This window comes from Arachis ipaensis, chromosome B09, assembly GCF_000816755.2.
Source record: "Arachis ipaensis cultivar K30076 chromosome B09, Araip1.1, whole genome shotgun sequence".
In the NCBI taxonomy this organism is placed as follows: domain Eukaryota; kingdom Viridiplantae; phylum Streptophyta; class Magnoliopsida; order Fabales; family Fabaceae; genus Arachis; species Arachis ipaensis.
Genome location: NC_029793.2, coordinates 91,992,738 through 92,007,973, shown reverse-complemented (window position 1 = coordinate 92,007,973; position 15,236 = coordinate 91,992,738).

The window sequence follows — 15,236 nt, the reverse complement described above, 5'->3', positions numbered from 1 at the left end:
TAGTCAGGAGATCAATGATAAAAATTATTTTGTTTATGAAAAATAAATAACATGAAATAAAATGGTACTTGTGATTCAGTAATGAGGAACAGGTTGAGGTTCCGGAGATGCTCTGTCGCCTGAATCTCTGCTTTCCTACTGTCTTCTTCTCCAAACACGCATGGCTTACTCCAATTGCAAGCTGTATGATCTTCTCGGATGAAAACTACCAGGTACGATCTCTGCACGGCTAATCAACTGTCGGATTTCTCGTATCGGATGAAAAATACTAGGTACAGCTACCACACGGCTAATCATCTGTCAGTTCCCGCTAGCGTCGGAATAGGACCCTTGTCCTTTTGCACACTGTCACTGCGTCCAACATTCGCAACTTTGAATCTCTTTACAGTTATCCCTTCCCAGATCTTACTCGGAATACCATAGATAAGGTTTAGACTTTCTGGATCCCAGGAATGCTGCCAATTGGTTCTAGCCTCTACCACGAAAGTTCTAATCTCACGGACTTGGTCCGTGGATCGAAGACCCAAGAGATACGCACTCAAGTTGTCACCCAATGACTATGTTGAGCTCAGATAGAACGGGAGTGGTTGTCAGACACGCGTTCATAGAATTGAGAATAATGATGAGTGTCACGGATCATCATATTCTCTATATTGAAGTACGAGTGAGTATCTTAGAATAGAATCAAGCGTGATTGAATAAAAAACAGTAGTAATTGCATTAATCCATTGAAACACAGCAGAGCTCCTCACTCCCACCTATGGAGTTTAGAGACTCATGCCGTAAAAGATACAATATGAAATGTAAAATGTCATGAGTTCCTAAATGAATCTCTAAAAGTAGTTTTTATACTAAACTAGTAACTTAGGGTTACAGAAAATGAGTAACAAGGTGTAGATAGTGCAGAATTCCACTTCTGGGGCTCACTTGGTGAGTGTTTGGGCTGAGCTTTCAAGCTTCCACGTGCATATGCCTCATATTGGAGTTAAACGCCACCCTGGGTGCCAAAATGGGCATTTAACGCCGAAAAGTATGCCAGTTCTGGCGTTTTACGCCAGAAAGTTTTTGGCTGGATTTTAACGACACTTTGGGCCATCAAATCTCGGGCAAAGTATAGACTATTATATATTGCTGGAAAGCCCAAGATGTCTACTTTCCAACTCAGTTGAGAGCGCGCCAATTGGGCATCTGTAGCTCCAGAAAATCCATTTTGAGTGTAGGAGGGTCAGAATCCAACAACATCTGCAGTCCTTTCTCAGTCTTTGAATCATATTTTTGCTCAGGTCCCTCAATTAGATGGGCGGGACTAGTAGCTTTTTGCTTCTAAACAGTTTTGGCATCACACTTTTTCCTTTGAAGTTCAGAATGATTGGCATCCATAGGAACTCAAAATTTAGATAGTGTCATTAATTCTCCTAGTTTAGTATGTTGATTCTTGAACACAGCTACTTTATGAGATTTGTCCGTGACCCTAAGCATTTTGTTTTTCAGTATTACAACCAGATATATAAATGCTACAGACACATAACTGGGTGAACCTTTTCAGATTGTGACTCAGCTTTGCTAGAGTTCCCAGTTAGAGGTGCCCAGAGCTCTTAAGCACACTCTTTTTGCTTTGGACCACGACTTTAACCGCTCAGTCTCAAGCTTTTCACTTGACACCTTCACGCCACAAGTACATGGTTAGGGAAAGCTTGGTTTAGCCACTTAGGCCAAGATTTTATTCCTTTGGGCCCTCCTATCCATTAATGCTCAAAGTCTTGGATCCTTTTTACCCTTGCCTTTTAGTTTAAAGGGTTATTGGCTTTTTCTGCTTGCTTTTTCTTTTATTTTTTGCCACATTTTTTTCGCAAGCCTTGTGTTTTTCATTGCTTTTTCTTGCTTCAAGAATCAACTTTATGATTTTTCATATTATCAATAACATTTCTCCTTTTTCATTATACTTTCAAGAGCCAACAATTTTAACACTCATAAACTTCACTATCAAAAATATGTACTGTTCAAGCATACATTCAGAAAACAAAAAGTATTGCCACCACATCAATATAATAAACTATTTTCAAGATAGAATTCGAAATTCAAGCCTTGTGTTTTTCACTGCTTTTTCTTGCTTCAAGAATCAATTTTATGATTTTTTAGATTATCAAAAACATTTCTCCTTTTTCATTATTCTTTCAAAAGCCAACAATTTTAACACTCATAAACTTCACTATAAAAAATATGCACTGTTCAAGCATACATTCAGAAAACAAAAAGTATTGCCACCACATCAATATAATTAAACTATTTTCAAGATAGAATTCGAAATTCATGTACTTCTTGTTCTTTTGCAACTAAAAATATTTTTAAGAAAGCTGAAGGACTCATGGAATCATTCATAGCTTTAAGACATAGACACTAGACACTAATGATCATGTAATAAAGATAAAACATAGTCAAAACATAAAGCATAAAACCCGAAAACAGAAAGGAAAATAAACAAGGAGATTAAAGAACGGGTCCACCTTAGTGATGATGGCTTCTTCTTCCTCTTGAAGAACCAATGGAGTTTTTTTTTTTGGTCTCCTTTATGTCTCTTCCTTTCCTTTGTTACTCCTCTTCCTAGAGGTTTCTCCGGCCTTAGGTACCATTAGTGGGTATGGAAAGCTAAAAGCTGAGCTTTTCCATACCAAACTTAAAAGCTTTGCTCGTCCTCGAGCAAAATAAGATAGAGGGGAATAGAAGAAGAATGCTGCAATTAATTTTGAAAACTTATTACTGTATACCAAAAAAATTAAAAAGAGTTGAAACGAATTTGAAAAGATATGTAAGTTTTGAAAACGTTTTTGGAAGGAATTGAAAAGAATTGAAAGAGAATTAAAAAGAATTGGAAATATTATGAATTTTTGAAAATAGAAATTGAAAGATGAACGTTTAAAATATGTTTGATGCAAAAAATTATGAATTAAAACATGAAAAATTGAAAAAAATCGAATTGGAAACAAAATTACCTCCCTTGTGTCATCCTGGCGTTAAACGCCCAGAATGCTATCTATTCTAGCATTTAACGCCCACTTGACTGCCTCATTGGGCATTTAACACCCTGCCAGGAATCCTTCTTTACTGGGCATTTTTCTGAACGCCCAGAATTCTGCCTGCATGGGCGTTAAACGCCCATTCTGCTATCCTTACTGGTGTTTAAACGCCAGTAAGCCTGTCCTCCAGGGTGTGCTATTTTTTATCCTGTTTTTTATTCCACTTTAATTCTGTAGCTATTTTTGTGACTCCACATCATCATCAACCTAAAGAAAACATAAACTAACAATGGAAAATGAAATGAAAAAGTAATTAGCATGGATAAATAAGATTGGGTTGCCTCCCAATAAGCGCTTCTTTAATGTCTTTAGGTGGACTTTTACTGAGCTTTTTAATTTAGTCTCAGTTTTGAGCACTCTTGCTCAACGTTACCTTCAAGATAATATTTGACTCTCTGTCCATTAATGAACTTTTTGTCAGGTTCAATATCCTGAAGCTCTACATAACCATATAGTGACACACTTGTAATCACATATGGTCCCTGCCACCGGGATTTCAACTTCCCAGGGAACAATCTGAGCCTAGAGTTAAACAGCAGGACCTTCTGTCCTGGCTCAAAGACTCTAGATGATAGTCTTTTATCATGCCATCTTTTTGCTTTCTCCTTGTAGATTTTAACATTTTCGAAAGCATTGAGTCTGAACTCCTCCAGCTCATTCAACTGGAGTAATCTCTTTTCTCCAGCTACCTTAGCATCAAGGTTTAGGAACCTGGTTGCCCAGTAGGCCTTGTGTTCCAGTTCCACTGGCAGACGACAGGCTTTTTCATACACAAGCTGGTATGGAGAGGTCCCTATCGGAGTCTTGAATGCAGTTCTGTATGCCCACAGAGCATCATCTAGACTTCTTGCCCAATCCTTTCTACGGGTACTTACAGTCCGTTGCAGGATTCGTTTTAGTTCTATATTCGAGACTTCAGCCTGCCCATTTGTCTGTGGATGATATGGATTGGCCACGTTATGGTTAATTCCATATTGGACCAGAGCAGAGTCAAGCTGTTTATTGCAGAAATGAGTGCCTCCATCACTGATCAGTATCCTAGGGACACCGAACCTGTTGAAGATATGCTTCTGGAGGAACTTCATCACTGTCTTAGTATTGTTAGTGGGTGTTGTGATTACTTCTACCGATTTAGATACATAGTCTACTGCCACTAGAATATAGGTGTTTGAGTATGATGGTGGGAAGGGCCCCATGAAGTCAATACTCCATACATCAAACAACTCAATCTCCAAGATCCTTTGCTGAGGCATGGCATAACCGTGAGGCAGATTACCAGCTCTTTGGCAACTGTCATAGTTACGTACAAACTCTCGGGAGTCTCTATAGAGAGTAGGCCAGTAAAAACCACATTGGAGAACTTTTGTGGCTGTTCGCTCACCTCCGAAATGTCCTCCATATTGTGATCCATGGCAATGCCAAAGGATCTTCTGTGCCTCTTCTCTAAGCACACATCTACGGATTACTCCATTTGCACACCTATTAAAGGGATATGGTTCATCCCATAAGAAGTACTTTGCATCAGAAATCAATTTTTTTGTTTGCTGCTTACTGTACTCTTTGGGTGTAAATCTCACAGCTTTATAGTTTGCAATGTCTGCAAACCATGGTACTTCCTGAATGGCAAAGAGTTGTTCATCCGGAAAGGTTTCAGAGATTTCAGTAGGAGGGAGGGACACTCCTGCTACTGGCTCTTTCCGGGACAAATGATCAGCTACTTGGTTCTCTGTCCCTTTTCTGTCTCTTATTTCTATATCAAACTCTTGCAGAAGCAACACCCATCTTATGAGCCTGGGTTTTGAATCCTGCTTTTTGAGGACATATTTTATAGCAGCATGGTCAGTGTACACAATCACTTTTGATCCTACCAAGTAGGATCTGAACTTGTTAATGGCATAAACCACTGCAAGCAGCTCCTTTTCTGTGGTTGTGTAATTCTTCTGTGCGTCATTCAAAACACAGCTAGCATAGTAAATGATGTGCAGAAACTTGTTATGCCTCTGTCCCAATACTGCCCTAATGGCATGGTCACTGGCATCACACATTATTTCGAATGGTAATGTCCAGTCTGGTGCAGAGATGACTGGTGCTGTGACCAGCCTAGCTTTCAGAGTTTCAAACACTTGCAGACACTCTGTGTCAAATACAAATGGCATGTCAGCAGCTAGCAGATTGCTCAGAGATTTTGCAATTTTTGAAAAATTCTTTATAAACCTCCTATAGAATCCTGCATGCCCCAGAAAGCTTCTGATTGCCTTAACATTAGTAGGTGATGGTAATTTTTCAATTACCTCTTCCTTAGCTTGATCCACCTCTATTTTTTTGTTTGAAATTTTGTGCCCCAGGACAATTCCTTCAGTCACGATAAAGTGACATTTTTTCCAGTTTAAAACCAGGTTAGTCTCTTGGCATCTTTTCAGAACAAGTGCTAGATGGTCAAGACAGGAGCTGAATGAGTCTCAAAATACTGAGAAGTCATCCATGAAGACTTCCAGAAATTTCTCTACCATATCAGAGAAGATAGAGAGCATGAACCTCTGAAAGGTTGCAGGTGCATTGCACAGGCCAAATGGCATCCTTTTGTAGGCAAATACTCTAGAAGGACATATGAATGCTGTTTTCTCTTGATCCTGAGGATCTACTGCAATTTGGTTGTAGCCTGAATAGCCATCCAAAAAGTAGTAGTATTCATGACCTACTAGTCTTTCTAGCATCTGGTCTATGAATGGTAAAGGAAAATGATCATTTCTGGTGGCTGTATTGAGCCTTCTGTAGTCAATACACATACGCCACCCTGTAACTGTTCTTGTAGGAACCAGCTCATTTTTTCATTATGAACCACTGTCATGCCTCCCTTCTTGAGGACAACTTGGACAGGGCTCACCCAAGGGCTATCAGAAATAGGATCTTGTGCATGCATCTGGCCGGGCTAATGCCCATAAGATCATTTATGGACCACCCAAGAGCTGTCTTGTGTGTCCTTAGCACCTGAATTAGTGCTTCCTCTTCCTGTGGCTCTAAAGCAGAGCTTATGATCACAGGAAAAGTGTCATCTTCTCCCAGAAATGCATATTTCAGGGATGGTGGTAGTGGTTTGAGCTCAGGTTTAGGAGGCTTCATCTCTTCCTGAGGAGTTTTCAGAGATTCTTTTATTTTCTTCGGTTCCTCCAGATCAGGCTGAACATCTTTAAAAATGTCCTCTAGCTCTTATTCGAGACTCTCAGTCATATTGACCTCCTCCACCAGGGAGTCAATAATATCAGTGCTCATGCAGTCTTTTGATGTGTCTGGATGCTGCATAGCTTTGACAGCATTCAACTTAAACTCATCCTCATTGAATCTCAGGGTTATCTCCCCTTTTTGGACGTCAACGAGGGTTCGTCCAGTTGCTAGGAATGGTCTTTCTAGAACGAGAGTTGCACTCTTGTGTTCCTCTATTTCAGTGAGAAAGGTAAATGGCCCGACCTTGACAATCATGTCCTCAATTACGCCTGATGGAATCTTAATGGAGCCATTAGCAAGTTGGAGGCATATCTGGGTTGGTTTAACTTCATCAGTCAAACCAAGCTTTTTGATAGTGGATGCAGGTATTAAGTTGATACTTGCCCCCAAGATCACATAGAGCTGTCTTGGTACAAGCACCCTCAAATGTGCATGGTATCATAAAGTTTCTGGGATCTTTAAGCTTCTTTGGTAAGCTTTTCAGAATGACTGCACTGCATTCTTCAGTGAGGAAAACTTTTCGGTTTCTCTCCAATCCTTCTTATGACTTAAGATCTCTTTCATGAACTTAGCATAAGAGGGTATTTGCTCAAGTGCCTCTGCAAACGGAATCTTTATTTCAAGAGTCCTGAGATAGTCTACAAAGCGGGCAAATTGTTTATCCTGTTCTGCTTGGCGGAGTTTCTGAGGATAAGGCATCTTGGCTTTATATTCTTAAACCTTGGTTGCTGCAGGTTTATTTCCTATAGAAGGGGTTGGAGAAACCTGCTTAAGGGGGTTGTTATCAGCACTTGCAGGTGTCTGATCCCTCATTGGCGTTTGAACGCCAGAATTGGGTGCTATTTGGGTGTTTAACGCTAGTTTGCCACCCTTTTCTGGCGTTTGAACGCCAGATTTGGCTACCCATTGGGCGTTTAACGCCAATTTTTCCCCCTTTTCTGGCGTTTGAATGCCAGAATCATTCCTTTTTGGGCTCTTACTGTCCTTAGAGGGAATTTGGACAATGGCATGGTCATCCTCTTTCAGTTGTTCCTGTCTTGGCTTTCTGCTGCCTTGAGGGCAGACATTCAATGTCTTTTCACTCCTTAATTGAACAGCATGGCATTCTTCTGTTATCTGTTTAGATAACTGTTGTCTTGTCTGATTTAATTATTTTTCCATATTCTGGTTAGCATCTTTGGTTTCTTGCAGCATATCTTTAAATTCTGCTAACTGTTTTGTTATAGAAAATAGTTGCTGATTGAGTTCAACAATTTGTTCTGGAGGACTAAGTTCAGTAGATATTACCTCATCCTTATCTTTCATGGAGGACTCACTACTTAAGTGCATGTGCTGATTTCTAGCAACTGTATTAATGAGCTCTTGAGCCTCTTCAATTGACTTTCTCATGTGTATAGATCCACCAACTGAGTAGTCTAGAGATATCTGGGCCTTTTCTGTAAGCCCATAGTAGAAGATGTCTAACTGTACCCATTCTGAAAATATTTCAGAAGGGCATTTCCTTAGCATCTCTCTGTACCTCTCCCAGGCATTATAAAGAGATTCATTATCCTCTTGTTTAAAGCCTTAGCTATGTCATCCTTTTTAGAGGGAAATATTGATTCAGGAATTTGTCTGATAACTGTTTCCATGTTCTTATGCTTACTATGGGTTAGTTATTTAACCACCTCTTAGCTTGATCTTTTACAGCAAATAGAAACAGTAATAATCTGTAGACATCTTGATCTACTTCCTTATCACGTACTGTGTCAGTAATTTGTAAGAACTGTGCCAGAAACTCAGTAGGTTCTTCCTATGGAAGACCGGAATACTGGCAATTTTGCTGCACCATGATAATGAGATGAGGGTTTAGCTCAAAATTGCTAGCTCTGATGGGGAGTATACAGATACTACTCCCATATGAAGCAGTAGTGGGGTTAGCATATGACCCCAGAGTCCTTCTGGACTGTTCATTTCCACTTATGTCCATGATGGAGAAAGGGAGATGATGTGGATTGTAAATTTTTTTTTAAATAGCGAAATTAAAAGAAAATAAAATAAAATAAAATAAATGAAAAGTTGAATATAAGTTCAAAAATTAAAAGAAAATTGAAAACTAAAATAATTAATTAATTAAAAAGATTTGAAAAAAATGGATGAGGATTTTCGAAAAATGAAGAGAGAGAAAGTGAAGTTTTGAAAAAGATATGTCTTAAAATTAAAGATACTTGTAAGAAAATAAATAAAAGAAAAGATTTGAAAAAGATATGATTTGAAGATTTGAGATTAGAAAAGATAAGATAAGTTAGGTAAGAGAAGATAAGTTTTTAAATTAAAAGGTTTTGAAATTTAAATTCTGAATTTGAATTTTAAGTTTTGAATTTTAAATTTTGAAACTTGAAATTTGAAATTTGAAATTTTTAAATTTGAATTTTAAATTTTTAATTTTGGAATAAGATAAGATAAGATTTTGAAAAAGATATGATTTTTGAAATTTAAAACTAAGATAAGATAAGATAAAAAATTTAGAATAGAAATCTGAATTTTAAATGTAATTTTTGAAAATTTCAATTTAAAATAAAGAGAAAAGATATTTTTGAATTTAATGAGGAAAGAGAAAAATAATAAAATGACACCAAACTTAGAATTTTTAGATCAAAACAAAGAAAATAAACAAGAAAACTTTGAATGTCAAGATGAACACCAAGAACACTTTGAAGATCAAGATGAACACCAAGAACAAATTTTGGAAATCTTTAAGAAAATAAAAACACAAAGAACACCAAACTTAAAAATTTTTATACTTTGGACACTAATAATTCGAAAATGCACAAGAAAAACAAGAAAAGACACAAAACAAGAAAAACTAAAGATCAAACAAGAAAAATAAATAAGAACAACTTGAAGATCAAGAAAGAACTAAAAACATGCAATTTGAAAAATTGAAAGAAAAATAAAGGCATTGAATTGACACCAAACTTAAAACATGAAACTAAACTCAGACAGAAGACTAAATTATGAGGTTATTTTGGTTTTTATTTATTTATTAAAAATTTCGTAAAGAAATTTAGAAAAATAAAACAAGGATTTTAAAAATAAAACAAGGATTTTAAAAAGAAAAGACTCAAAGACAAATCACAGATTAATAAAAAAAATAAAAATTTTTGAAAGATTTTTGAAAAGAAAATAAAAGACTCAATTTTAGTGACTCTAAACCAACCAAAAAGGTAAATTCTTCCTAATCTAAGCAACAAGATGAACCGTCAGTTGTCCAAACTCGAACAATCCCCGGAAACGGCGCCAAAAACTTGGTGCACGAAGTTGTGATTACACTTTTCACAACTCCGCAGAACTAACCAGCAAGTGCATTGGGTCGTCCAAGTAATACTTTACGAGAGTAAGGGTCGATCCCACGGAGATTGTCAGCTTGAAGCAAGCTATGGTTATCTTGTAAATCTTAGTCAGGAGATCAATGATAAAAATGATTTTGTTTATGAAAAATAAATAACATGAAATAAATGGTACTTGTGATTCAGTGATGAGGAACAGGTTGAGGTTCTGGAGATGCTCTGTCACTTGAATCTCAGCTTTCCTACTGTCTTCTTCTCCAAACACGCATGGCTTCCTTCAATGGCAAGCTGTATGATCCTCTCCGATGAAAACTACCAGGTATGATCTCTGCACGGCTAATCAACTGTCGGATTTCTCGTCTCGGATGAAAAATACCAGGTACAGCTATCGCACGGCTAATCATCTGTCGGTTCCCACTAGCGTTGGAATAGGACCCTTGTCCTTTTGCACACTGTCACTGCGTCCAACATTCGCAAGTTTGAAGCTCTTTACAGTCATCCCTTCCCAGATCCTACTCGGAATATCACAGACAAGGTTTAGACTTTTCGGATCCCAGGAATGCTGCCAATTGGTTCTAGCCTCTACCACGAAGGTTCTAATCTCACGGACACGGTCCGTGGATCGAAGACCCAAGAGATACGCACTCAAGCTGTCACCCAATGACTACGTTGAGCTCAGATAGAACGGGAGTGGTTGTCAGACACGCGTTCATAGAATTGAGAATAATGATGAGTGTCACGGATCATCATATTCTCTATATTGAAGTATGAGTGAGTATCTTAGAATAGAATCAAGCGTGATTGAATAGAAAATAGTAGTAATTGCATTAATCCATTGAAACACAGCAGAGCTCCTCACCCCCACCTATGGGGTTTAGAGACTCATGCCATTAGAATACAATATGAAATGTAAAATGTCATGAGTTCCTAAATGAATCTCCAAAAGTAGTTTTTATACTAAACTAGTAACTTAGGGTTACAGAAAATGAGTAACTAGGTGTAGATAGTGTAGAATTCCACTTTCGGGGCTCACTTGGTGAGTGTTTGGGCTGAGCTTTCAAGCTTCCACGTGCATATGCCTCATATTGGAGTTAAACGCCAACCTGGGTGCCAAAATGGGCGTTTAACACCGAAAAGTATACCAGTTCTGGCGTTTTACGCCAGAAAGTTTTTGGCTGGCTTTTAATGACAGTTTGGGCCATCAAATCTCAGGCAAAGTATCGACTATTATATATTGCTGGAAAGCCCAAGATGTCTACTTTCCAACGCAATTGAGAGTGCATCAATTGGGCATCTATAGCTCCAGAAAATGCATTTTGAGTGAAGGAGGGTCAGAATCCAACAGTATCTGCAGTTCTTTCTCAGCCTCTGAATCAGATTTTTGCTCAGGTCCCTCAATTTCAGCCAGAAAATACCTGAAATTATAGAAAAAGATAAAAACTCATTGTAAATCCCAGAAATGTGATTTTTGAATAAAAACTAAAAAAAATATAATAAAAAAAGTAACTAAAATATACTAAAAACTACCTAAAAATAATGCCAAAAAGGGTATAAATTATCCGCTCATCACAACACCAAACTTAAATTGTTGCTTGTCCCCAAGCAACTAAAAAAAATAGGATAAAAGAAGAGAATATACAATAAATTTCAAAAACATCAATGAAGATTAGTTTTAATTAGATGAGCGGGATTATTGGCATTTTGCTTCTAAACAGTTTTGGCATCTCACTTTTTCCTTTGAAGTTCAGAATGATTGGCATCCATAGGAACTCAGAATTCAGATAGTGTCTGGTGCATGAAATTGTCATCTCAACAGCACCAAAAACTTGGTACGCACGATTGTAATCTCAACTCCTTTTCACAACTCCGCACAACTAACCAGCAAGTGCACTAGGTCGTCCAAGTAATAAACCTTACGTGAGTAAGGGTCGATCCCATGGAGATTGTCGGCTTGAAGCAAGCTATGGTCATCTTGTAAATCTTAGTTAGGCAGATTAAAATGGTTATGGGATTTAAGATAATTAAAATATAAATAAAATATGAAATAAGATAGAAATACTTATGTAATTCATTGGTGGGATTTCAGATAAGCGTATGAAGATGCTTTGTTCCTTCTGAACCTCTGCTTTCCTATTGCCTTCATCCAATCATTCATACTCCTTTCCATGGCAAGCTGTATGTTGGGGGATCACTGTTGTCAATGGCTACCATTTGTCCTCTCAGTGAAAATGGTCCAAATGTGTTATCACCGCACGGCTAATCATCTGTCGGTTCTCGACCATGTTGGAATAGGATCCATTGATCCTTTTGCGTCTGTCACTACGCCCAACACTCGCGAGTTTGAAGCTTGTCACAGTCATCCCTTCCCAGATCCTACTCAAAATACCACAGACAAGGTTTAGACTTTCCAGATCTCGGAAATGGCCGCCAATAATTCTAGCCTATACCACGAAGTCTCTGATCGTGAACCAGGAGGCTAAGAGATACACACTCAAGCTATTGCAGATAGAACGGAAGTGGTTGTCAGGCACGCGTTCATAGGTGAGAATGATGAGGAGTGTCACGGATCATCACATTTAACACGTTGAAGTGCGAGTGAATATCTTAGAATAAGAATAAGCTTGAATTGAATAGAAAAAAATAGTACTTTGCATTAATTCATGAAGAATAGTAGAGCTCCACACCTTAATCTATGGGGTGTAAAAACTCTACCGTTGAAAATACATAAGTGATAATGGTCCAGGCATGGCCAAATGGCCAGCCCCCAAGTCTAAGGAAAAAGACGTTCCAAATATGATCAAAAGATGAAAAGAAGATGAAAATACAATAGCAAAAGGTCCTATTTATAATGAACTAGTAACCTAGGGTTTACAGAAATGAGTAAATGATGCAGAAATCCACTTCCAGGCCCACTTGGTGTGTGCTTCGGCTGAGCATTGAAGCTTTCACATGTAGAGGCTTTTCTTGGAGTTAAACGCCAGCTTTGGTGCCAGTTTGGGCGTTTAACTCCAGCTTTTATGCCAGTTCTGGCGTTCTAACACCAGAATTTTTATGCTGACTTGGAACGCCGGTTTGGGCCATCAAATCTCGGGCAAAGTATGGAATATTATAAATTTCTGGAAAGCCCAAGATGTCTACTTTCCAACGCAATTACGAGCGCACCAATTGGGCTTCTGTAGCTCCAGAAAATCCACTTCGAGTGCAGGGAGGTTAGAATCCAACAACATCTGCAGTCCTTTTTCAGCCTCTGAATCAGATTTTTGCTCAGGTCCCTCAATTTCAGCCAGAAAATACCTAAAATCACAAAAAAACACACAAAATCATAGTAAAGTCCATAAATGTAAATTTTGAATAAAAACTAATAAAAATATACTAAAAAGTAATTAAAACATACTGAAAACTACCTAAAAATAATGCCAAAAAACGTATAAATTATCCGCTCGTTACAACACCAAACTTAAATTGTTGCTTGTCCCCAAGCAACTGAAAATCAAATAGGATAAAAAGAAGAGAATATACTATAGATTCCAAAATATCAATGAAACTTAGCTCCAATTAGATGAGCGGGACTAGTAGCTTTTTGCCTCTGAATAGTTTTGGCATCTCACTTTATCCTTTGAAGTTTAGAATGATTGGCATCTATAGGAACTCAGAATTTAGATAGTGTTATTGATTCTCCTAGTTCAGTATTGTTGATTCTTGAACACAGTTACTTTATGAGTCTTTGCCGTGACCCTAAGCATTTTGTTTTCCAGTATTACCACCGGATACATAAATGCCACAGACACATAACTAGGTGAACCTTTTCAGATTGTGACTCAGCTTTGCTAGAGTCCCCAATTAGAGGTGTCCAGAGCTCTTAAGAACAATCTTTTTGCTTTGGATCACGACTTTAACCACTCAGTCTCAAGCTTTTCACTTGACACCTTCACGGCACAATCACATGGTTAGGGACAGCTTGGTTTAGCCACTTAGGCCAGGATTTTATTCCTTTGGGCCCTCCTATCCACTGATGCTCAAAGCCTTTGATCCTTTTTACCCTTGCCTTTTGGTTTAAAGGGTTACTGGCTTTTTCTGCTTGCTTTTTTTTTTCTTTTTGCCATTTTTTTTCGCAAGCTTCTACTTTTTCACTGCTTTTTCTTGCTTCAAGAATCAATTTTTTTATTTTTCAGATCATCAATAACATTTCTCCTTTTTCATTATTCTTTCAAGAGCCAACAATTTTAACATTCATAAACAACAATATCAAAAATATGCACTGTTCAAGCATTCATTCAGAAAACAAAAGTATTGCCACCACATCAAAATAATTAAACTAGTTTCAAGGATGAATTCGAAATCATGTACTTCTTGTTCTTTTGTTTTTAGATCATTTTTCATTTTAAGAAAGGTGATGGATTCATAGGACATTCGTAGCTTTAAGGCATAGACACTTAGAAACTAGTGATCATGAAATAAGACACAAACATAAATAAAACATAAAGCATAATTTTCAAAAAATAGAAAAATAAGAACAAAGAAATTAAAGAACGGGTCCACCTTAGTGATGGCGGCTTGTTCTTCCTCTTGAATATCTTATGGAGTGCTTGAGCTCCTCAATGTCTCTTCCTTGCCTTTGTTTCTCCTCCTTCATGACTCTTTGGTCTTCTCTAATTTCATGGAGGAGGATGGAATGCTCTTGGTGCTCCACCCTTATTTGTCCCATATTGGAACTTAATTCTCCTAGGGAGGTGTTGATTTGCACCCAATAGTTTTGTGAAGGAAAGTGCATCCCTTGAGGCATCTCAGGGATTTCATGATAAGGAATTTCCTCATGCTCTTGGTGAGGTCTCCGAGTGGGCTCTCTGGTTTGCTCCATCCTTTTCTTAGTGATGGGCTTGTCCTCATCAATGAGGATGTCTTCCTCTATGTCAATTCCAGCTGAATTGCAGAGGTGACAAATGAGATAAAGGAAGACTAACCTTGCTAAAGCAGAGGACTTGTCCGCCACCTTGTAGAGTTCTAGGGATATAACCTCATGAACTTCTACTTCCTCTTTAATCATGATACTATGGATTATGATAGCCCGGTCTATAGTAACTTCAGACCGATTGCTAGTGGGAATGATTGAGTGTTGGATGAACTCCACCCATCCCCTAGCCACGGGCTTGAGGTCATGCCTTCTTAGTTGAACCGGCTTCCATCTTGAATCTCTCTTCCATTGAATGCCCTCTTCACAAATGTCTATGAGGACTTGGTCCAACCTTTGATCAAAGTTGATCCTTCTAGGGGTGAGCACGGGTAGCGGGTACCTGATTATCCGTCTGAATCCTAACCGAACCAATTAAATTGGTTCTAAAACCAACGGGTAATCGGGTCCAACCCGAACCAAACCAATGGCTTTTGTTAGTGATTGGTTCGGGTATCGGTTGTGGAGGTGCGGAACCCGAACCAACCCGCGAACTCGATCATATATTAATTAAATAAAAAAACTAAAAAAATATATATGGATTTTCCATTAGACAATGATTATTCATTATTAATATGTTTGGATTTTAATGAGTTTAATTTTTAATGTATTTGGTGTTTACAAGTTTGGATTATTTCTATTGATGTTACATGTTTATTGTAC